The sequence below is a fragment of the Petaurus breviceps genome, unplaced genomic scaffold (genome assembly GCF_028583685.1).
Source record: "Petaurus breviceps papuanus isolate PSGF00001 unplaced genomic scaffold, PetGlider_PUasm1.0 164, whole genome shotgun sequence".
Lineage (NCBI taxonomy): Eukaryota > Metazoa > Chordata > Mammalia > Diprotodontia > Petauridae > Petaurus > Petaurus breviceps.
Window position 1 is genome coordinate 8,726,426 of NW_027185735.1, and position 23,831 is coordinate 8,750,256.

The following is a 23,831-nucleotide window of genomic DNA, read 5'->3' on the forward strand; positions in this document are numbered from 1 at the left end:
TTATATATAGCATATATACAAGGTATATATTTATACACATAGGACATTATATATGTATGTGTGTATGTATACATGCATATGTATACATACATACAGATACATAAATATTTAACCAAAAATATTTTCTCAATAGGTAAGTGGGCAAAAGATGTGAACAAACAGTTCAAAAGAATTGTAAACTATCACTAATAACAAGAAAGGATACTCTAAACCATAACTAATTAGAGAAATACATATCAAAACAACTCTGACATTTTGCGTCATAACCCCAAAATGATAAAAGATGGGAATAGTGAATGTTGGAGAGTTTCAACCTCTTCAATCCATCAAAATTATTCTCTCTAAAGTTGTCAGCCTTTTCTCAATTTTCATTCTCCTTCACCTCTCTGCAGCCTTTGACACTTGGTCACTTACCCTTCCTTGACACACTCATCTCTCTAGGTTTCTGGGATATCATTCTCTCCTGGTTCTCCTCCTAACTCCTCAGTCTTCTGATGAATTCTGATGAATCCTTATCCAGATCATGCCTGTAATGATGGGTGTTCCACAGAGTTCTGTCCTGGGTTGTCTTCTCTTCTCCCTTGATATTACTTCACTTGGTGATTTTATTAGCTCCCATGGACTTAATTGTTATGTCTATGTTGATGATTCTCAAAACCACCTTTCCTGCCCAAGCTCTCTGTTGACCACCAATCTCACAACTCTGCCTGACATTCAGACATCTTTAATTGCATGGTCCAGTAGACATTTTAAACGCAAAATGTTCAAAACCTTTCCCACCTCCTGACTTCCTTATTATTATCAAGGACAATTATCTTCCTAGTCCTTCAGGGTCTCAACTTAAGCATCATCCTTTATTCCTCACTATCTCTTACCCCCTATATTCAATCTTTTACCAAGGCCTATCAATTTCACTTTCTATCCTCTGATACTTTCTATACATTAGTATAGGCCCAATCATATCACACCTGGATTATTGTGATAGCCTGCTAGTTGATCTGCCTGCCTCAAATCTCTCCCCAATCCAACCCATCCTCCATTTAGCTACCAAAGTGATTTTCTTAAAGCTCAAGTTCAACCATGTCAGTTCCCTAGTGAATAAACTCCAGGGGGTCACTATCACCTCCAGAATCAAACATAAAATGTTCTGTTAGCATTGAAGGGCAGGAATTATCTTTTGCCTCTTTTTGTATCCCTAGCATATAGCATAGTACCTGATACATATTAGGTACTCAATAAATAACTTTTTTTCTTTTTTTTTCTTGCCTTTTGGAGGGCAATTAGGGTTAAGTAACTTGCCCAAGGTTACATGGCTAGTTTTTTTGTGTTAAGTGTCTGAGGCCGGAACTAAACTCAGGTCCTCCCAACTCCAGGGCCAACACTTTTACACACTGCGCCACCTAGCCACCCTACAAATTTTTCTTTTCTTTTAAATTGTAATCATATTGGGGTGGCCAGGTAGCACAGTGAGTAAGAGCACGGGCCCCAGAGTCAGGATGACCTGGGGGATCAAATCCAGGCTCAGACACTTAGCATCCACCCAGAAACTCCTGGCCATATAACCTTGAGCAAGTTACTTAACCCCAATTGCTTAAGGGTGGCCAGGTGGCTCACTGAGTAAGAGCACCGGCCCCAGAGTCGGGATGACCTGGGATCGAATCCAGGCTCTGATACTTAGCACCACACCTAAAAATAACTGGCCATGTAACCTTGAGCAAGTTACTTAACCCCAATTGCTTTATAAATAAATAAATTAATTGTAATCATATAATTAGTTTTCCCAGTGTTTCCTTATGTTAGAACAGTTTTTTTAAGAGAACTTGAGTGCATAGAATTTTTTAATATTAAAAACATCTATGTTACTTTATAAGTCATGATACTGTGGCTCTGAGATGCAGGTGCCTAGCTGCTGAATGTTATTTTTCTTCAGTTTTTTATACTTCTTGTTTTATTGAGACATCTATATATCTATAGAATAAGTATGTCTCCCAGCCTAGGAACCCATACTAACCAATGTTAAGTTCATAATATCTTTTGGGAGTCTCATACTTCTTTGCAGTATTTTCTGAATTTTTCCTTCTAAGTTAACCTGTTTTGTTCTAGTGAGGTATATTCAGCCCAGAAGATTTTGTTGTGCTTTGTATGGAATGTTCTGATTTTGTATATAGACAATGTGTTCAAAATGCACTCTGATTTGCCAACAATATCAAATTTTCAAACAGGAAAAAAAAGGATAATGGGGGACTGGACCCTAGGTGCCTTATCCTTCCCAGAATGCTCTGACTGTTGCATACCCCCATAGAGGCTAGGTAAGACTACTTCTGAGAATGAATCAGAGAATGGTCCTACTCTCCATTTTGGAACATGTGCAATTATTCTATGACAGTTTCAGGTCCATGAACTTTGTGTCTTTTAATTGAACTAAAACTGTATGAAAGGGTACTAATCAGACAAAATGAGATCTCTTTTTTCTACCTGGTTGTATTCAAATGAGGAAGAAAGAACTGACATGCATTACTGACTCTCCCCACAAAGAAGCTTAAATATCCTTGGGGGTTACTTTTAGCAATATTTAGAGCATAGAACTAACAATGTACCAAACAAATTTGTTTATATATATATAATGCTCCAAAAATTCCCATTTACATTACCAAAAAACAGATGTCAAAATAATTTATTTTAAAAGAGGAGAATGAAAATTCTCTGATCAAATGACATTCTGAAGGGAAAGAAAGTGGGAATTAGGTACCAACTGCCTCTCATGCATTTATTCAGTTCATTTTAATTAATTGATGACAATTAGGAAATACCATCTTTATGTATCTCACAATTTCTAAAATTCTGAGCCAAGCTAATATTAGAAAAAGTTCTGGTGAATCTTAGAAGAGTTTTTAACATCTCACCTTGTGGTATGGGGATATGTTGTTGTTGGAAGTGGAACAGGTTCAATGGAACTTTGAGAACTGCCATACATGTGTATGTGCTCTTATCACCAATAATAAATACTGGATGCACATATTAAGATGCTTGGTAGAATAAAAGGAACTATGGTCACAATTTGAGAAAATTTCATGGATCCTAGAAAGTAGTGTTGCAGCTAAAGACAAAAAATATGCAAAGTAAGAGTGTTTTGTAGTCCATTCCCTTAGAAATTAAATTTTTCCATTATGCTCAATTATATAAAAATCTTGAAAAAGTGACAAATAATTCATTCTGTTTAACACACCATTGAACTAGACTAGTTGTACTGCCTAATCATTGAAAGAGGTCATAAATCTAATAAACTGAGATTCATAATAATTTAATTGATGATAATAATGATCATCAGCATTTATTATTATAAACTATAAAGTTTATAAATCTCCAAATCAAAGTACCTGAATACAACTTTGATATAAAGCTTTCACTTATTTTAGCTAGAAAGGCTATCAATACACGCAACATATATTTTATAATTAAATATTTGCCCTGATTAAGCTCTATGAACTTCACAGTTCTCTATACTTTAAAAAAAATGCATGAATTTCAATGTTCATACATAAGCCAGAGGATATTCACAGACACCACAGCAAGCATCATTGAATCAAGTTTCTACTTCATTCACATGATAGTGAAGTCAGTGATAATAACAAAAATGATTTCTCTTAATCCCTTCAAATTATATCAGAGACATCAGTTTTAAAGACAGAGTAAAGAAAACTGTGTGAAATCTTTCTTTAAAGAGAAAATTATTGTTACTGTTATAAATCAGCTACCAGATGCTCAAGGGTTCTAGATTCTTTAATAAATGTTCCTTGATGAAAACAAAACAATTTATATGAAAAACCAAATTGGAAGGTCTAACTGTCACATGATTTCTTGGGGGTCCAAGCCTCCTAATTTCATTGACTATGGAAAAAGAAGCAGATAATTAAGACAAACTTTGGTCAGCTTCTGTTAAACCAAGGACTGGAAAATAACACAGCTGGAGACAATTGTGAGGAAAATGATTAGAATTCTTTTTACCTTAACTAAAGCCTTGCGAACAAGTTGATACCAATGATTTTCAGCAATTAAAAGGAGCATTTAATAAATCAGTAGGACAATATACTTTGAGATATTCATGAACTTCAAACCATTGTCATTTTTGAAAAACAAGAGCTTTTTATATAGTAACAGTAGAAGATAGATTGATAGGCCAGAATTTTTTAAATGAATGATTTCATTTAGTTATCAATAAAACACTATCCAGGTGCCAGCAGACTTAATCATTGATGTGGATGCTTGTGGAATAAATTGGTGCATTGTACAAAAGGCGTAAACTAGTAAATGCTAAAAATGAGAATGTTCAGTGCCATAAAATTCAGGTATTTCTAAACACAGCATCACCTACCCTTTTAAAATGTATTACATGTTAATACATATTCTCCAAAATGAGTAGTTAAGAGGCCGCTATGACTTGTTAATAACAGTCCCCAGAACCCTGTGAAAAGTTGCATTATAAACACGGATGTTTGCTTGCTTACTTGCCAGCAACTTTTGATGAACACATAAAGCCTTTTCCCTGGGACATATCTATTCCTTTATAGAGGTTTCCCTAATTCCTAAATAATGAACATGGTCCTCTGGAAAACTACCAAGCATATTAAATATTTGGAAGACTTAATGAAAACACTGTTACACATTTTTTCAATAAAAAAAAATATATCTGCCTGCCTCCACCACCCCACCCCAATAATTTTTGCAGTCCCAGACTAATACCAAAAAGTATTAGAAACACACTCATTGCTGATCTAAATGAACATACTTCATACTCTCTCTTCTAGATGCCCATGGAGCAGTCATTCCTGAGGGACAAAATATAACGAGAAAAAGACGTAGTCTAAACTCAAAGCCAACATAAAAGCTACACTCATTCCCATACACTCATTCTCATACACTCTGAAATCAATTACACAGTCCAATTTGTTTTTACCAGCAGGAAAAGGCAAACCTGGTTAGTGGGCTTCAGCACCCATACAATCTCTCCAGGACCTACATCCTTAGCTAACTATGACATAGCTACTTCGAAGAAACAATTAGACACACCTGCTTAAAGTGCCCCTGTGCTCTGTTCACACTCTGTGTAGTATCTTAAAGTGACAGCATATTAAAATGTCAATGCAAATCTTTGACATTCTTTTGTTATTTATAACATCTGAAAGCACAATTAAAGACACCACTGTTATATAACTGAATTTGATTCACAGCCTAAAAAGTAGTACAAAACTGATAATGACAGTCTCAAAAAAGGGATTAAAAGATAAACTTTACATAAAATCAAAACCTAATGATGCCTTCAATGTGTATTTGCAATACTTGTCATTGGCTGTGTAACTTCTACTCAACATATATACTTTGGGAAGTATGGACATAATTGTCATTTTAATTACTACCTAGACAAATAAACAAATGACTCAGCTGACCATATTCAGCTCTAAACGACTTTCCATATTCATGAGGAGGAGAAGCTCCCACTGAATTTTTACATGGAAACCAAACAGACTGAATTTGAATATAATGAAATGGCATCAGCACAAATGAAATGGGATCAAATTGCTTCCATGCACTGAAACCGGAAGATTGTAAATCTGTAAGGATACATATTCTTGGCAATAAATTGTGAAGCTTTTTGCCCTGAAAATCATGACTGCTATGAGAAATTTCCACTGCATAGGTACTGAAGTACTCCAAATAAAATGTTATCAAGGAATTTGGCACTAAAATCTTAAAACAAGACTTCAAGGGGAAAAGATGTAATTAAGTTGTTCTTTTAAAGATGTGAATGATAAGATTTGAATCACATATTTCAGATAAATCCTTGGCAGGGCCATAGACTTCCTCTGAAGTCTCCCAAGGAAAGTTCTATAGTTTTAAAATGAGAGAAGTTGGCTCAACTTCATGTCTTACCCCATGAAGTATTTTATAACTGATTACCTGAATGACTCACCTTAATACCACATTATTTCAGTTTTCCAACTTTCTGTAAACAACACTTCAAGTACATTCAAGTAGAGTGTTCTGAAGATATCATTTCGATTTCTCTGTAACTAAGTATGACAGTTTGATCCCTGAAAAACTGCCTGAAATTCTGGATACTCTTAAGGGTTGACTTGATCCCCTTAACCCCCCCCCCCATGGGACCCATACTCCTAGACCTTGTCTCTAAGCACCCTAGCCTTTACCCATTTCTTTTAGAAGGTGGTTCACCCACTGGGACACAATTAGCACACTCCTAGATGCAAACTTGAGCTAAATTTACTAAGTACTTGGCTATGCAGAGAAACATCCTTTAGTAATTGCATTTGCTCCATTTTGCCTTTGTTGGGCTAGCAACTCATGGCATAGCTTTTTAAAAGCCTTCCCACTGGTACCATATCAGCCAACACTCTATTTATTCAGAGGTTTTAGGCTGTTCTCTGAGACCCTTGGACAAACAGTGCTGCATTGTACATCTAGTGCTGCTGTTCCACTTGGTTTGCAGAGCACAGTTCAGTATCCTCTTATTTTCTCTTCTTTTACATGATTTAGGTAAGGGTGATACTCTCTTCAAATATGGAAACCAGAAGCACAATGCTCACCTCCAGGATTCTCTTTAGCTCCTGTTTGACAATCAGTAGTTTTCTATGCCTTACATTTCCTAATGGTTGCTTTAAGGGCAGCACTACGAAAAGCAAACACTTGGCAATAGTTAGACTTGGATTGCTCCCAGAGGGTAATCAAGCATTTGCCTAGAGTTATGAGAAGGGGGGTAAACTGCATTCTTTGTACTTTTCTAGGGCAGGGGAGAGAAGGTAGGTATTTGCCACCCTTGGAAACTCTAATTATTAGTAGTTTTAGCATTACAAGACTCAGCCCAGCCTTATTATATGGATACAGTCCAATGCTGAAAGTAGCCTCCAGGCTACAGGAATATAGCTCAATGTGGCAAAGTCCACTTCTGAAACCAACCAAATCTTGCCCCAACCATTTAGACACTCTATTTCAAATGCAAACTGTCAAGGCAGTGAATGCCAAGTAAGATGCTAAGAAATACTATAGTCTGCCTCTATACTATAGAATATATATAGATATGATTGAGAAAATAACTTGTAACCCTACACTTTATCTGTCATTTCTTTCTCTATTTTCTTGTATCTCTGTCAATCTTTCTTAATCTCTGTCTCCCTGTCTCTCTGTCTCTGTCTCACTTTGTCTCTCTTTGGCTCTCAGTGTGTCTCTTTCTCCCCATATTTTCCTTGCCCCCAAGTTCCTCTTTCATCATTTCTCATAGCATAATATACCGTAATTCTTTTAACTGTTTTTGCAATTGATGGGCACCCCCTCACTTTCAAGTTCTTTGCCATCACAAAAAGAGCTGATTAAAAAAAAACATATAGAACCTTTTCCTCTTTCTCTGACCTCTTTGGGATGTAGGCCTACCAGTAGTACCAGTGGGTCAAAGGGCATACATAACTGAGTAACTTTTGGGGGAATAGTTTCTCTTCCAGAATGACTGTACTAATTCTTACAGCTCCATCAATAGGGATGTACCTGTTTTCCTATGGTTTCAACCTTGTTTTCAACATTTGTCAATTTTCTTTTTTTCACCAACTTTACCAATCAGATAGTTGTGTGGTAGAACCTCTGAGCTGCTTTTACTTCCATTTTCTAATTATCAGTGATTTGGAGTATTTTTATGTGGTTATAGATAGACTGGATTTCTTTCCTTGAGAACTCCCTGCTCATATCCTCTAGCCATTTGTCAGTTGAGCAATGGCTCTTATTCTAATAAATTTGAATTAATTTCTTCTATATTTGAAATGAGACCTTTATAGGAGAAACTTGCTGCAAAGATTTTCCCCTGGTAACTATTTCACCTCTAATATTCGTTGCAAAAATATTGAATGCTTGATGAGTTTGAGTGTTATTCGTTTGCAAGGGCAAGCTAATATTCTTGTCTCATTTCAATTTTTGTATATGTGCTGCTGAAGTTAGCCCTGTTTCACATTTTTATCAATGACTTGGATAAAGGCATGGTCAGTTTTGCAGATAACACAAAACTGGGAAAAATAGCTAGCGCAGTGGATCAGAATTACAGAATTGGTATCCAAAAGGATCTTGACAGGCAAGAGCACTGAGATAAAATTAATTAAATTTAATGGGGACAATCTGACATTTGGGTACAAAAATTAAACTATACAAATATAACACAGGGGAAGCATAGATGGACAGCACTTGTTCTGGAAAGGATTTGGGGGGAGGGATAGAGGACTACAAAGTCATACAAACAGTATCAGTCAAGAGCATGATAAAGTAGGCAAAAATATCTGATGCAATCTTCTGCTGTATTAATAGAGGTATAGTATCCAGAAGCAGGAAAATTGTAATCTTACTGTACTCTGCCCTTTCAGACCTCAAATGGAGCATAGTGTTCAGTTATAAGCACCATATTTGTGAAGAAAATTAACCTAGATAGTGACCAGAAGACAAACAGGATAGTGAATGGTCTTAAGTCTAGGTTGTACAGAAGAAATTGGGAGTGCTCATCTTGGAGAAAGAAGATTTAGATGGAACATTATAGTTTCCCAGATATTATAACAGCTGTCATGTGGAGAAGTTATAAAATTTGTTCTGTTTGGCCCTAGAAATAAGAACCATGACAAAGTACAGTTGGCTAACTAGAGAAGTAATGAATTTACACTTGGAGGTTTGCAAGCACAGGCTAGAAAATGGCTAATCATGTATATTATAGTGAGGATTCCTTCATTTATGTGTTCGACTAGATGACCAGTGACATCCCTTCCAGCTCTGAAATTCTGTGGTTCTAAAGTACCAAGAGAAAGAAGGGAGAGAATTCTCAGCCACATTGATTTATGAGTGGATTTTATCAAGTATTCAAGGAATAATTTATGCCTGTTACAAGAATAATTGCAAAAATGGAGATGCAAGTACTCCAGCAAATACTTTTTCATGAGACAAATATAGTTCTAATATTCAAACCATGGAGAGACATACCCCCCAAGAAAACTAAAAACTAACTTTTACAGTGACTGTTGGCATAAAAATCTAAATGTAGTACTTGTAAGGAGACTACAGCTATATAATCAGAAAGTAACTCATTCCAAGCAGGGTAAATTCATACCAGGGATGAAAGGACAGCTTAACTTTAGGACAATTAGACTTCTAAAAAAAATCCCTAGCAAAAAAACCAAACCAGTGATTTAAGTCCTAATACCCCAGACTAATCAGAACTTGAAGATGACCACCTGGTGATCTTTCTTCTCTTGGATGTGTGGCTTTAAGCTCCCCTAGGACTATCAGTGGAGGGATTCTGAGAGGAAGGATAATAAAGCAATGAAGTTAGAGCTGGAATGACCCTTAACTGCCACCTAGCCCAACTCTCTCATTTTACAGAAAGGGAAGCAGAGGCTTAAGAGATTAAATGACTTGCCTACAGTCATATAGTTAATGTCAGAGGGACATTTCTTTCTGATATTCAGTTATTTAAATAACTTATTTCATATTCAGGTAAAATTAAGGGTGTTATAGTTTTATAAATATTCATCCATGTCATCTAAATGAACGGTTTTTCTACTACTCAATTGGGTAAAATAATTTCTGACAGATTCTTTTATTTCATTTTCATTTGTTGTAAATTATCTTTTCTTATTTTTATCATAAAATTTTTATTTTCCTCTTTTTAAAACACAAGAGTTCACTATTCTGTAAGTTTTAAAATGAGTTCCTTGTTTTATTTATTGATTCAATTTTTATATCAATTTTAAAAGTCTATTATTTGGGCAGAGCCAAGATGGCAGCATAGAAGCAGGAAATCTCCATGAGCTCCCCTCATAACCACCTCAGATACCTATAAAATATGACCCTACACAAATTTTAGAGCTAAAGAACCCACAAAGTGATAGAGAGAAACAAATATCCCACCAAAGGCATCCCAGCAGGCAGACAGGAAGGGTCCATCAAACCATGCTGGGAGCTGAGCCCAGGCCCATGTGAGCCCACAGTTTTGGCCCAAAGGCAGCCCTGACCAGCAGTGGCTGGAGCAGACTTTGGAGAGTGGATCACCAGCAGCTGTGGTGGTTTCCAGAAATATCAACCCATAAATGCCAAAGGCAAAGCAAAAGGTCAGTGTAAAACTGTGTTGGAACTGGGGGGACAGAGTAGCAGGTCCAGCCCCTGCCCCCTGGGGCAAGAAGTAGTGGAGGCATGAAGGCCCTGCAGCCAACTCCACGTGGCTGCTTCAGAGTTCCTGTTCTGCAGATGCTAGGGGAGCCAAGTGACCATTCAGAGAGTAAGAGGGTAATCGCTCTTGCTATAACCTGCCTGGATCTGGATCATGGCCTTGAGTGGTGGTCCTGAGGTGTGTGACCAGTGAGCCAGAGCTTGTGGGGGCTGTAGAGATGGCACACAACTAATAGCTCCAGCAGCTGCAAAAAACCCCAGAGTTTGGGACAAAGCTCTCCCCTCTGGAAAGAGAGTTCTACTGTGGCAAAGAGCTCAAAAGTCAAGTAATTGAGTGGCAACATGAGCGAGCAAAGGAAGCAAAGCAAGCACAGCAATCCAATTTTAGATTCCTTTTTTGGGGGACAAAAAGGATCAAAGCATGGAATGGGAAGAAGACAACAAAGTCAGAACTCCTGCACCAAAAGCTTCCAAGAAAAATATGAATTGGTTATAGGCCATGGAGGAGCTCAAGAAGTATTTTGAAAATCAAGTAAGAGAAGTAGAGGAAAAATTGGGAAGAGAAATGAGAATTATGCAAGAAAATCATGAAAAAAGAATCAACAACCTGACTGAAGAAAATAACACCTTAAAAAATAGATTAACTCAAATGGCAAAAGAGGCCCAAAAAGCTAATGAGGAGACGAATGCCTTAAAAAGCTGAATTTTTCAGATGGAAAAAGAATTTCCAAAGCTCATTGAAGAGAATAAGTCCTTCAGAATTAGATTGAAACAAATGGAAATTAATGACTTTATGGGAAATCAAGATACCATTAAACAGATCCAGACAAATAAAAAAATAGAAGGCAATGTGAAATATCTCATTCAGAAAACCACTGACCTGGAAAATAGATCCAGGAGAGATCATTTAAAAATTATTGGACTACCTGAAAGCCATGATCAAAAAAAGAACCTAGAAGTCATCCTTCAAGAAATTTTCAATGAAAATTGCCCTGATATTTTAGAACCAGAGGGCAAAATAGAAAATGAAAGAATTCATCAATCACATCTTGAAGAAGATCCCCAAAAGAAAACTCCTAGGAATATTATAGCCAGGTTCCAGAGTTCCCAGATCAAGGAGGAAATATTACAAGCAGCCAAGAAGAAATAATTTGTATATTGTGGAAAGAGAATCAGGATAATACAGAATCTAGCAGCTTCTACATTAAGGGATCAAAGGGCTTGGAATATGATATTCCAGAGTTCAAAGAAGCTAGGATTAAAACCAAGAATGACCTACTCAGCAAAAGTGAGTATAATGTTTCAGGGGAAAATGTGGTCATTCAATGAAATGGAGGACTTTAAAGCATTCTTGATGAAAAAAAAACAGAGTTGAATAGAAAATTTGACATTCAAATAAAAGAAGCAAGAGAAGCATGAGACGGCAAATGGAAAAGAAATCATAAGGAACTTATCAAGGTTGAACTATTTACATGCCTACATGGAAAAATTATAATTGTAACTTATGAAACTTTTCTCAGAATGAGAATAGTTGAAGGGAATATAAATGTGTGTGTGTAAATGTATACATACATGTATATGTTTATATGGGTGTATGAATACATATGTGAGTGTGTGTATATATATGTACAGGTATACATAGACAGAAGGCACAGCACCAACTGAATAGGAAGGGATGATACTTAAAAGGTGAAATTGAGAAGTGAGAGAGGAATATAATGAGAGGAGATAGGGAAAGACAGAATGAAATAAATAATCTCATATAGAAGAGTCAAGGGAAAATGGTTACAATGGAGGGGAAGAACAGGAAGGCAAAAGGGAATGGGTCAACCTTACTCTCATTAAATTTGGCTTAGGGAGGGAATGACATACACACTAAATTTGATATGTTGCCTTACAGGAGAGAAAGGGGGAAGGGGATGAGAGGGAGGATGATGGAGGGGAGTGAAGGTTGGGGAGAGGAGTGTAGTTAGAAGGACACAATTTTGAAAAGGGACAGGGTCAAAGTAGAGAATAGAACAAGTTGGGGGACCTGGATAGGATGGGGGGAAATATAGTCAGTCTTTCACAATATATCCACCCTAGAAATGTTTTGTGTAACTACACATATACAACCTATATTGAATTGCTTATCTTCCCTTATCTTCAGGGTGGGTGACAATCGAGGAAGGGAAAGAAAATGGAATTCAAAGTTTTAAAATCAAATGTTTAAAAAATATTTTTATTATTACTATTTTTACATGCAACTGGGAAATATATACAGGCACTGGGGTATGGAGATCCATCTTACCCTACCAGAAAGTTGGAGTGGGGATGGGGGAGGATAAAGGAGAGAGCAGATTGGGGGAGGGGGAACCACTGGAATTGCTGTTTTGGGGTGGTGGGTAGGGGAAAGATGGGGAGAAAATTTGTAACTCAAAAACTTGTGGAAATGAATGATGTAAACTAAAAATAAACACAAAATTTAATTTAAAAAATCTATTGTTTGATTTTTCAAAATTTTATTTTGGTCTCAGAACATTGATCTGTTCTTTTTCTCTTTGTTAATGAACATGTTTAGAGACATACATTTTCCCATAAGGATACTTTATCTGAACTCCAAAAGTTTTGGGATATGTTCTCCTTGAAGCTATTTCATTTGATGAAATGTTCTATTACTTTTATGATTTAGTCTTTGACCCAGCAATTAGGATTAAATTATGTTGTTTCCAATTAGTTTTTAATCCCCTCTCAAAGGATCTTTATTGAATGTAATTTTAATGAATTGTGGTCATTAAAATGTGTTTAATATTTCTCCTTTTCATATTTATTTGTGAGGTTTTTATAATTCCACCTTCTTTTTCTATAAATGTGCCAGTCTAAACTAAAAATTATGTAATTTTTTTCTAATCTGATTTACTAATCCTCAGAGGGCCATCTCCAAACTTTTCTAAAGTTAATTAATTTCTTGTTCATAATTTTATTAGATTTTTCTATGTCTGGAAAGAGTAATTTAAGATCACTGCTATCCTTTTCATTTTATGGGCTAATTAATCCTGTTCACATTCGTAGCTATGCTTACTAACTGTGTATGTCCCTCAATCCTCTTTCATTGTTTTTTTCTTTTATCTTTACCATCTCTTTACAAAAAACAATTTCATAAGAAGAGCTTGCTTAACACTAATGATCTATGGGGAAGCTAGGTAGCACAAGGGGCAGTAGATAAAATGCTAGGCTTAGAGTCAGGAAAATCTGATTGCAAATCTGGTCTCAGATGCTTACTAGTTTTGTGACCCTGGGCAAGTCAAGTCCCTTAACCCTGTTTGCCTCAGTTTCTTCATCTGTGAAATGAGTTAAAGAAGGAAATGGCAAACCACTTGGTATCTTTGCTACCAAAACCCAAATGGGGTCACAAAGAGTTAGATATGATTGAAAAATGATTGAACAAAAACAAAAGATGTATAATTTGAATGATCTTTTCTTCTTCATTATCTTTATTCTTTTCTCCATCCTATATCCCTGCTTAAAAGTTCATAATCTTTCTTTTAACTTCTTCTCCCATGCTTCAAACTTTGGTATTGAAAATTATTTTATTTGTGACTATTCTTCATATCTACTCTGCCCTCCTTCCCAATCTCCACTTCCTTCCTTTATGTCCCTACTGTATTTCTACACCCAAATATGTGTTTGTGTGTGTGTGTATGTAAAATATACTTGTCATTTTAGGAACCTCTATTAAATGAAACAGTAAGTTCATGCTTATCCTCCTCCTTCCTCCCTACTATATTCCCATTTCCTCCCATTTGCTTATTCTCCAATAACCATTAAAAAAACCTCATACTGATTTTTAGGCCCTCTGCTTATTTCATTTAATTTTCTCTATGACCCTTTAAGTTATTATGGTTCTGAGGGGATACTTGTTAATTCTGCATCTATTATAATCAATACATCATCCTATAGGCCCTTATAATTGATTAAATGTATTTAACTATTTTTCTCTTGACTTACATTTCAAAGATTCTACTCAGTGTTGGCCTTTTTATAAGCAATGATTGGAATTCCTCTATTTCTTTAAATGTCAATTTTTTCCCCCTGTAGAAATTTTTTCTCTGTTTTTCTGGTTAAGTTATTCTTGGTTGTAAACCAAGCCTTCTGTGGCCTTCTTTATTCTTTTTTAGTGGTGGCTGCTAAATTATATGTAATTCTGACACTTGATTGTCATTACTTGGATTGTCTATCTGACTGCTTACAGCATTTTTTTCTCTGAACAGGAAGACCCAGACAACATTGCAGGGAATTTCCATTTTGTTATTTCCTTCAAAAGTGTCTATTAGATTCTATTTACATTTTGCTCTCTGAGAAATCTGGACAGGTTAATATTTAGGTTTTTTGGTTTGTTTTTTAATTTGTTTGTTTTTGATCAGGGCATCCAGGTGGTCCAATGATCCTTAGTTTTCTCCCCCTTGATCTGTTTTCCAGGTCAGTTGCTTTGATATAAGATTTCTTATATTTTCTTCTATTTTTCAATCTTTTGGCTTTATTTTAAAATTTCATGTTGTCTCATGAAGTCATTAGCTTTTATTTGTTCTTTTCTAATTTGAGCATAGTTTGTTACTTGGACAAAGTTTTATACCTCTTATGCCAAGCTATTAACTCTCTTTTTAAATGATTTTTCCCCCATGGTTCTCATTTTCTTTTCCATTTTTTTCTTTAGCACTGTAATTTTATTAAACATATGCACTTTTTAAAAAATTCTTGCTTCATCTCTTCTAAGAATTGCAGTTAAATTTATCCCCCAGTTGTGTGTGTGTGCGTGTTAAGGCTTTTCTTATAGAATCCTTTTTTTCTTTGTGTCTTGAATTTTCCTGTCACTGTAATGGCTTTTTTTGGCAAAATCCTTTTTTCATTTCTCTATATGGGATTCTGGCTCTGGTTATTCTCCTGCAGGCTTCAGATAGGGTTAGAATCCAGAACACCTAATAGTCTCCTCTGGGGTTTGAGTCACATAGCCACTGATGGATTCTAAACTTCCTCCTTGCTATAGGCTGGTGGGGGCTGTGACATCTCTTCACCCTTGAATACAGGTCCCTTCCTCAATCTGACCTGGATCTATGACTCAGAACTGGGTAGTGAGCAAAAAATTTGCCAATAACTTCTGTTCCCACATCCTGCACCTGTGCCTCAATATGGACTGGTCTATATGGACTATATGGAATAATCTTCCTCTTGGACTATAGACTATATAGAATAGTATTCCTCTTGGGCACAGTCTCTGGGTACTGGAATGTTCCATATGGCCTATGTTCCTGTTATTGTTCCAGGTCTCCACAGACCTCTCTGTATTTTTGTGCCAATCTGGGCTGAACTAGTGACTCGCTATGGATTTTCTTGTATTTCCTGATCAGGATTAGATATGGTATATCTTCTATACCTGTTCCAAAGAGGGTTTTTTGTTTGTGTTTACTAAGTGCCTCTTATGTGCCAGGCACTATACTAAGCCTTGCGGATACAAATATAAGTAAGACAATTTCTGCCTTCAAGGAGCTTACATTCAAATAAGTGAAGGCAACACATATAAGAGAGGAGTATTGAGGTAAAAATTTGATTACTGTATTCAGAGTCAGAGTTGGAAAATGTGGAGGAGGGAAGGGTACTTGATAGAAGAAACAAAAGGTCAAAAAATATCTAGGAAGATAACAAGAAAAGGGGGAGGGGTAGGATTCTGGGAAGATGGCAAAGTAGGTCAGAAAATTTTAAAATATCCAGATTTATCCCATAAACAAGACAAAATAATACCTTGGGGTGAAAACAGAATGGTAAAAATACACAGGAGTTGGGGCAAAACAGTGGTCCTCCTGGGACAACCAGAGAAGATATGAAATTTGGTCCCTATGAAGTGAAAACACCTCTAGGCTATTTCTGCTGAAATAGCCCTAGGGCTAACTGGGTTGGAAAGTAGCTGCAGGTCCCAGCCACAGGAATTTTCACTTTCTGGACAGTGTGGGGAGTCAAGCATCTGAGCAGAGAAAGATTGAGGGGACATCTGCTGAGAAAGGACACCAGACCCAGCTGTGCTACTGAGACATGGCCATGGGAAAGAAGGAACTAGAACACAGTCAGCAAGTACAGAAGCAATGAGGTGGGAATGTCCCTGGCTGTGGGCACTAATAGGAGGGAGGAATTCTTGGTTTTGGTTCCAGGTTGGGGGGAGAAGTAAAGGAGGATGTGAGGCCAGAGACACCATCACTCATGCCCAAGGACTAAAGGTAATTAGAATAACAAACTGTTATTTTTTTAAATGAGCAGGCAAAGGAGAAAGAACCCAACCAAAGAAAATTACTATAAGAATAAAGAAGATTGGAGTTCATCTTCAGAGGACAATATTAATGCAAAAAAAACTCTCTACTATCCCAAAGGGTAACATCAAATGGTCACCAACCCAAAAAGAATTCATAGAAGATCTTTCAAAAGATCTTAAACATTAAATGAGAGAGATTGAGGAAAATTTTTTAAAATAAGAACAATGAAAACAAAACCAAGAAGATTATGAAAAGAAAGTCAACCCACAAGAAAAAGAGATACATAATCTTGAAGAAGAAAATGATTCCCCCAAAATTAGAATTGGGCAAGGGGAAGCCAGTGAATTTATAAGAGATGGAGAAATAATAAAACAAAATATAAAGAATTAAAAGATAGAGGAGGATGTGAAACATCTCATAAGTAAAACAACTGATCTGGAGAAGAGATCAAGAAGAGAAAACATAAGAATAATCAGACTACCTGAAAACTACAATCAAAAAGAGAATCCTAATATAATAATACAAGGAATAATTAAAGAAAATTGTCCTGAAATGTTAGAAAAAGAGGAAATAGTAGAAATTTTTTAAAATCCACCAATTACCAACTGAAAAAGATCTTATGAGAAAAATGTACAGGATTTTCATAACTAGATTATGAAACCCCACAGTTCAAGGAGAAAATATCATGAGGAACAAGAAAAAAAACAATCCAAATATGACAGAACCCAATTAGAACTGCACAAGACCTAGCAGCAGCTACACTAAAAGACTACAGGTATTAGAACACTACATATGAAAGAGCAAAAGAACTGGGATTGTGGCAGAAAATATCATACCCTGCAAACGTAAGTGTAATCCTGAATGGAAAAAAAAAGAATATTCAATGAATTGTCAAACTTTCAGGACTTTGTTGCAAAAAGATGTGAAATCAATAGAAAATTTGACATACAAGATCCAAGACAAATAGAAGGTAATTATCAAAGCCTAATTAAAAGCGACTAAAAAATGGCAGATTGTTTACTTTTCATAAGAGGAAATGTAAACCATATGTCTAAGATAAGACTGTCAGTAGTAATTGGGTAGTTTAAAAAAAGGTTGGAGTAGAGTTGAGTAAGATGTGATACTAAAAAGTAAAATGTCTAAGAAAATGTAAAAAGATTATCTTATGCAATTGATATGTAAGAGGAAGAACTTACACAGAGAAATTAGATGGGGGAGGAGGGCTAGGAGTCCTAGAATCCTACTCTCATGGGGAAAAAATAAATAAAAATTGTGTTAAGGAACAATACGTGTGTGTGTGTGTGTGTGTGTGTGTGTGTGTGTGTAGGCATTAAAGTCTTCTAAACTCAGAAAGAAATAAAAGAGGGAAGGGATAAGAGGGGGGATGTTTGGTGGGGAGGTAGGCTAAGTAAGAGGAGGGCAATTGCAGCAGAGAGTAGAAATAAAGTAGAGGAGTCAGGAGGGATAGGAAATAGGAGATACACACAAACTTAAAAATAAAGATCAGGAGTTTTCCTCAGGGGGGTGGAACCAAGAGGACAGAGTGAAAGCCCAGACTTACCTGAACTCTCCCACTAATTCCTTCAGATACCTCTAAAAAGTGAATCTCAACAAATTTTAGTGGCAGAATCCACTAGGAGATGGAGTGTGGCAGATTTATAGCCCAGAACAACACAGAAAATTGAAGGAAGGATTTGTGACACTGGGCAGGGGTAGCACAAAGCAAGTGGGCCGCACCAGTACCTGATCATAGCAGATCCAGAGTGGGCTCTGTTGGATTGAATCGCTTGTGGCAATGACAATTCCCAAACCTCTGTAATAGGAATGTAAATTTTAAATATCTTCCCTGCCCCTAGGCTAAAGTGCACCTGGAGCCTGGGGTGGGAGGCTTGTTTTTCAGAAGATACTTCTTGATTGGCCAGTGAGTCAATAAGGTTGTTACATTCTCTGAGCCAGGAGAAGGCTATATAAGCCCTGATGTGTAGCTTTGTTTTGGGGCTCACTTTGAGAAGTGTTCTGTGATTTGATCTGGATTCTGGGAAGCTGTTGTTGAGAGACCCCGCCTCGGCTTTGAAAAACCCAGATGTTGATTTGGTATGGATGTAGTGGTTGGACAGTTTGGAAATCTGTCTACTTGATCTGTTTCTGTCTTGATAATTCTGTCTGTATATTCTGAAGTTCGGGGTGCTGACCTTTTCCCCCTGAACTAGGTAAACGATACGTATTTGACTGATTAAAGTAAGCTTGTTTACCCATTTTGAGTTGCTTTCCTTTATCAAAGCAGATCCAAGAACCTGTGGTGGCAGCAACCCTGGGGATGCTGGGGTCCTTGCTGCTACAACCCCTCAGTGCAGGAAGGGGGTCTATCAAAGTTGAGTGAGAGACAAGTGCAGGGCCTTCAGCAGTGGCAGTGGCAGCAGCTACTTTTGGGGGCTTGAAAGTCATCTACTTGAACTTCCAAGATCCAAGAAGGAAGAGTAAACTGTAAGTGCTCTCATCACCCCCTTGTTGACCTTGAAAAACCCAGAGAATATTGCCCCAGGAAAAATTCTGGAATAGTACAACCAGCAGAAGAGGTATAACAGTGTTCTGTTTTTTGGTTTTTTTTTAGCTCAGGAGGATAGGGAGATTGACAGGAAGCCTCCATCTTTCTGTGGCTAAAGGGGAACAGTGCAGGATGGGAGGTGTCCCAGCAAGCCCCAACTGAGTGGACCAGTGGAAGATCCTGAGCCCCAGGGGGGTGGAGCCAGCCAGTGCCAATACCAGGAACACAGGCATGCTTTGGCATAGCCAGGGGAATTGGCAGACACCAACATGGATGGACATCCACCAGCAGCTGAGCCTGCTTGTGTTCTAGCAGAGTCCTAGGGCAGGTGGAGACCTCCAGTGGCCAGAACACCCCTCCCCCACACCTCATGCAGAGATCTTCAGTGTAATCCCTGAGAAACTCAGAAAGAACTCACCTGGCCTAAGGCTTGGCACAAACCAGCCAGCTCCAGCTCAGTACCAGGTGAGCTGCAGCATTATATAGCTTCTAACTGACAGAACCAGTGGCCACAGCACACAAAGCCAGTAACCAGGCCCCTAGCTCCCAATACAAGAAGCATGGGACAAAGGACCCTGCGCCCTAGAAGCAGAGATCCACTTTGAAAGGAACGCGTTTAGAGGAAATACTCAATCACATTCAAAAAAAGCAAATTGAAAAAGCAAATACCATAGAATCTTACTATGGAGACAGGGAAGGTCAAAATACAAATTCAGAAGAGGACAGCATTAACACTATAACCACATCTGAAAACTGGTCTCAACTTCAAAAAGCATTTTTGGTACATGTCAAGAAGGATTTAAAAAACCCAAATTAGAGAAGTAGAAGAAAAATTGAACAATTATTTTAAAAATACAATTGAGAAAATGCAAAATAACAAATTTCACTGAGGAGAACAACTCCTTTAAAAAGTACAATCAGTCAAATATATAAGGAGGTACAAAACCTAACTGGAGAAGACAAATCCTTAAAAATGAAAATTCGCCAAATGGAAAAGCAGGTACAAAAAAAGGTACTAAAAACAATTCATTAAAAATTAGAATTGGACCAGTAAGAAGCTAATGAATCTATGAGGCATCAAGATTCAGCCAAACAAAATCTAAAGAATGAAAAAAAATAAAAGAAAACGCAAAATATCTCATTGGAAAAACAAGTAACCTAGAAAATAGATCCAGGAAAGATAATCTAAAAATATTGGTCTACCTGGAAGTTCAAGTAGGTGACTTTCAACCATCTAGTCTGTGGGCTTATAGCACCAGGAGTAACTGCTGCCACTCCCACAGGTGCTATGCTTGTCTCTCACCCAGCTCCAAAAGACCACTGTCCTGCACTGAGAGGTTAGGGAATCCCCATTGCCTGGGGTGGGTCATTGCCCTAGGGCTCACTCCCACTCTGCTATGTTTGGGTCTGTAATGGTGCTGTCCTCTCCCATTCTGCTGTCTGCACTCCCCCCGACCAGTGCAACAAATACTGCTTGTCAGCCTTCTGTGTTCTCCTGAGCTGGAAAACTGCCACACTCTGTCTCCTAGTAGAGTGTTTTACTCTAAAATTTGTTCAGATTCACTTTTTAGAGGTATCTGAAAGAATTTATGGAAAACTCAGGTGAGTCCCTGCTTTCACTCCACCACTTTGGCTCTGACCAGCTGACTCTTTTTCTTTCTCATGGCTTTTCCCATTCCTTATAATTACTCTATGCAAAATGACTAATGTGAAAATTTGTTTAATAGGAATGTATGTGTAGAGCCCATATCAGATTGCAAGCCATCTTGGGGAGAAGAGGGGAGGGAGGTATAAAAATCTAAAACTGGACATCATACTTCAAGAAATTATCAAGGAAAACTGCCTTGATATAATAGAATCAGAGAGTAAACCAAAAATTAGAAGAATCCACTAATCACCTCCTAAAAGAGAAAACTCCTAGGAATATTATAACAAAATTCCAGAACTTCCAGGTCAAAGAGAAAATACTGTAAGCAACCAGAAAGAAAATTTTCACATATCACAGAGTAATAGTCATGATTACACAGGACTTAACAGTTTCTACATTAACAGACCAGAAGTTTACAATATGATATTCCAGAAGGTAAAGGAGCTAGGATCATAACCAAGAGTCACCTACTCAGAGAAACCAAGTATAATCCTTGAGGAGTAAAAATATTATTCAATGAAATAGAGGACTATCAAGCATTCTTGTTTAAAAGACCAGAGCTGAGCAGAAATTTTCACTTTCAAATACAAGATTCAAAAGAAGAATAAAAAGGATAGCAGGAAAGAAAAAAAAAACCCATAAAGTTAGAGGGTTTACATCACTACATGGGAAGATGATACTTAAAACACTTAAGAGACTTCTGTGAGGCTCCCACTTACACCTCCTCCAATACATGTAAAAAATTTCTCTAAACAAACTTTAGAGCTACAAAACCTGCAAAGTTACAGAAAGAAACTAACCTCCCACTGAGGATAGCCTGGCAGGCCAGCAGGAAAAGCCGAGCCCAGCCCCATATGAATCAGAGGTTTTAGCCTCAGGGCGACCCAACCAGCAATGGCTAGAGGGACTTCAGGAGAGTAAATCACCATCAGCTGTCATGGTTTCCAGAATTATAAACCCATGAATGCTAAAGACAAAGTGAGACTCAGTGGACTTTGGAAACAGGGAGTCTGGGAGTGTGGTCCAGCTTCTGCCCTGGTGTGAGAAGCAGCTGAGGTGCTGCAGCCTTGTGGCTGCTTCAGAGCTCCTAGCCCGCAGATTGCAGTGGAACCAAGTGACCAACCAGTCTGAGGGGTAATCACTCTTGCTTTAACCTGCTTGGATCTGGATCACTGTCTTGGGTGGAGATTCTGGGGTGCATGACCACTGAGCCACAGCCAAATGAGGCTTCTGAGAGGGTACCCAACTAATAGCTCCAGCAGCTGCAAAAACCCCAGGGATTGGGACAAAGCTCTCCTTTCTGAAAGCAGAGTTATACTGTGGCAAAAAGCTCAAGACTCAAGTGGTTGAGTGGCCACATGAGAAAGCAGAGGAAGCAGGGAAAGCACAGCAGTCCAATTTTGGACTCCCTTTTTTCAGGACAAAAAGGATGGAGGCATGGAGCAAGATGAAGACAAAAAAGTCAGAACTCCTGCACCAAAAGGTTCCAAGAAAAATATGAACTTATTACAGGCCATAGAGGAGCTTAAGAAGGATTTTGAAAACCAAAGAAGAGAAGTGGAGGAAATATTAGGAAGAGAAATGAGAACGATGCAATAAAATTATGAAATGAGAGTCAAAAACCTGACTGAAGAAAATAACACCTTAAAAATAGATTAACTCAAATGGCAAAAGAGGCTCAAAAACGCAATGAGGAGAAGAATTCATTAAAAAGCCGAATTTTCCAGATGGAAAAAGAATCTCAAAAGTTCACTGAAGAGATCGTTCCTTCAGAATTAGATTGGAGCAAATGGAAGCTAGTGACTTTTTGAGAAATCAAGATACTACGAAACAGATCCAAACAAAAGAAGTAATAGAAGGCAATGTGAAATATCTCACTGGGAAAACCACTACCCTGGAGAGATGATTTAAAAATTATTGGACTACCTGAAAGCCATGATCAAAGAAAGAACCTAGAAATCATTCTCCAAGAAATCCTCAAGGAAACTGCCCTGATGTTTTAGAACCAGAGGGCAAAATAGTGGTTGAAAGAATCCACCGATCACCTCCTGAAAACATCCCCAAAAGAAAACTCCATGGAATATTATAACCAGGTTTGAAAATTCCCAGATCAAGGAGAGAATATTACAAGTAGCCAGGAAGAAACAATTTGAATATTGTGGAAACACAATCAGGATAACAAAGGATCTGGAAGCTTCTACACTGAGGGCTTGGAATATGATATTCTGGAGGTCAAAGAGCTGGGATTAAAACCAAGAATCACCTACCCAGCAAAACTGAGTATCATGTTTCAGGGGAAAATATGGTCATTCAGTGGAATAGAGGACTTTCAAGTATTCTTGCTGAAAAAACCAGAGTTGAATAGAAAATTTGGCATTCAGATATAAGAAGCAAGAGAAGCATGAGAAGGTAAACAGGGAAAAGAAATCATAAGGAACTTATCAAAGTTGACTATTTACATTCCTACATGGAAAAATGATCATTGTAACTGATGAAACTTTTCTCAGTATGAAAATAGTTGAAGGGAATAGAAATAGAAATATATATGTCTATATGAGGGTATATGGGCATATGAGTACATACATGAGTATGTGTATATATTTTTACAGGTATACATAGATAGAGGGCACAGGACCAACTTAATAGGAAGGGATGATACTTAAAAGGTGAAATTAAGAGGTGAGAGGGGAATATAATGAGAGGAGATGGGGAGAGACAAAATGGGGTAAACTATCTCATATAGAATAGGCAAGGGAAAATGGTTACAATGGAGGGGAAGAATAGGAAGGCAAAAGAGAATGGGCCAACCTTATTCTCATTGAATTTGGCTCAGGGAGGGAATGACATACACACTAAATAGGGTATCTCACCCTACAGAAGAGTAGGGGGGAAGGGAATGAGATGGGGGATAATGGAAGGGAGGGCAGGCTGGGGGGAGGGAAGTTGGAAGCCCCCACTTTTGAAAAGGGACAGGATCAAAGTAGAGAATACAGAAAGTGGGAGGTGGGATAGGAAGGAGGGAAATATAGTCAGTCTTTCACAAAATATCCACTATGGAAATATTTTGCATAGCTACACATGTACAACCTATATTGAATTGCTTATCTTCCCAGTGAGGGTGGGTGATGAGCAAGGAAGGGAAAGAATCTGGAATCCAAAT

The 23,831-nt window shown here is 37.5% G+C and overlaps 1 protein-coding gene and 1 non-coding gene across 2 annotated transcripts in view; both read right to left on the reverse strand.

Moving 5' to 3' along the window:
• SLC25A21 (solute carrier family 25 member 21) overlaps positions 1-23,831 on the reverse strand; it is a 762,825-nt gene that overhangs the window by 290,798 nt on the left and 448,196 nt on the right. The gene's annotated exons all lie outside the window — the stretch shown is intronic.
• Positions 7,894-7,998, reverse strand: LOC138156996 (U6 spliceosomal RNA). The gene has a single exon (XR_011167257.1). It is a non-coding gene; the product is annotated as a U6 spliceosomal RNA (small nuclear RNA).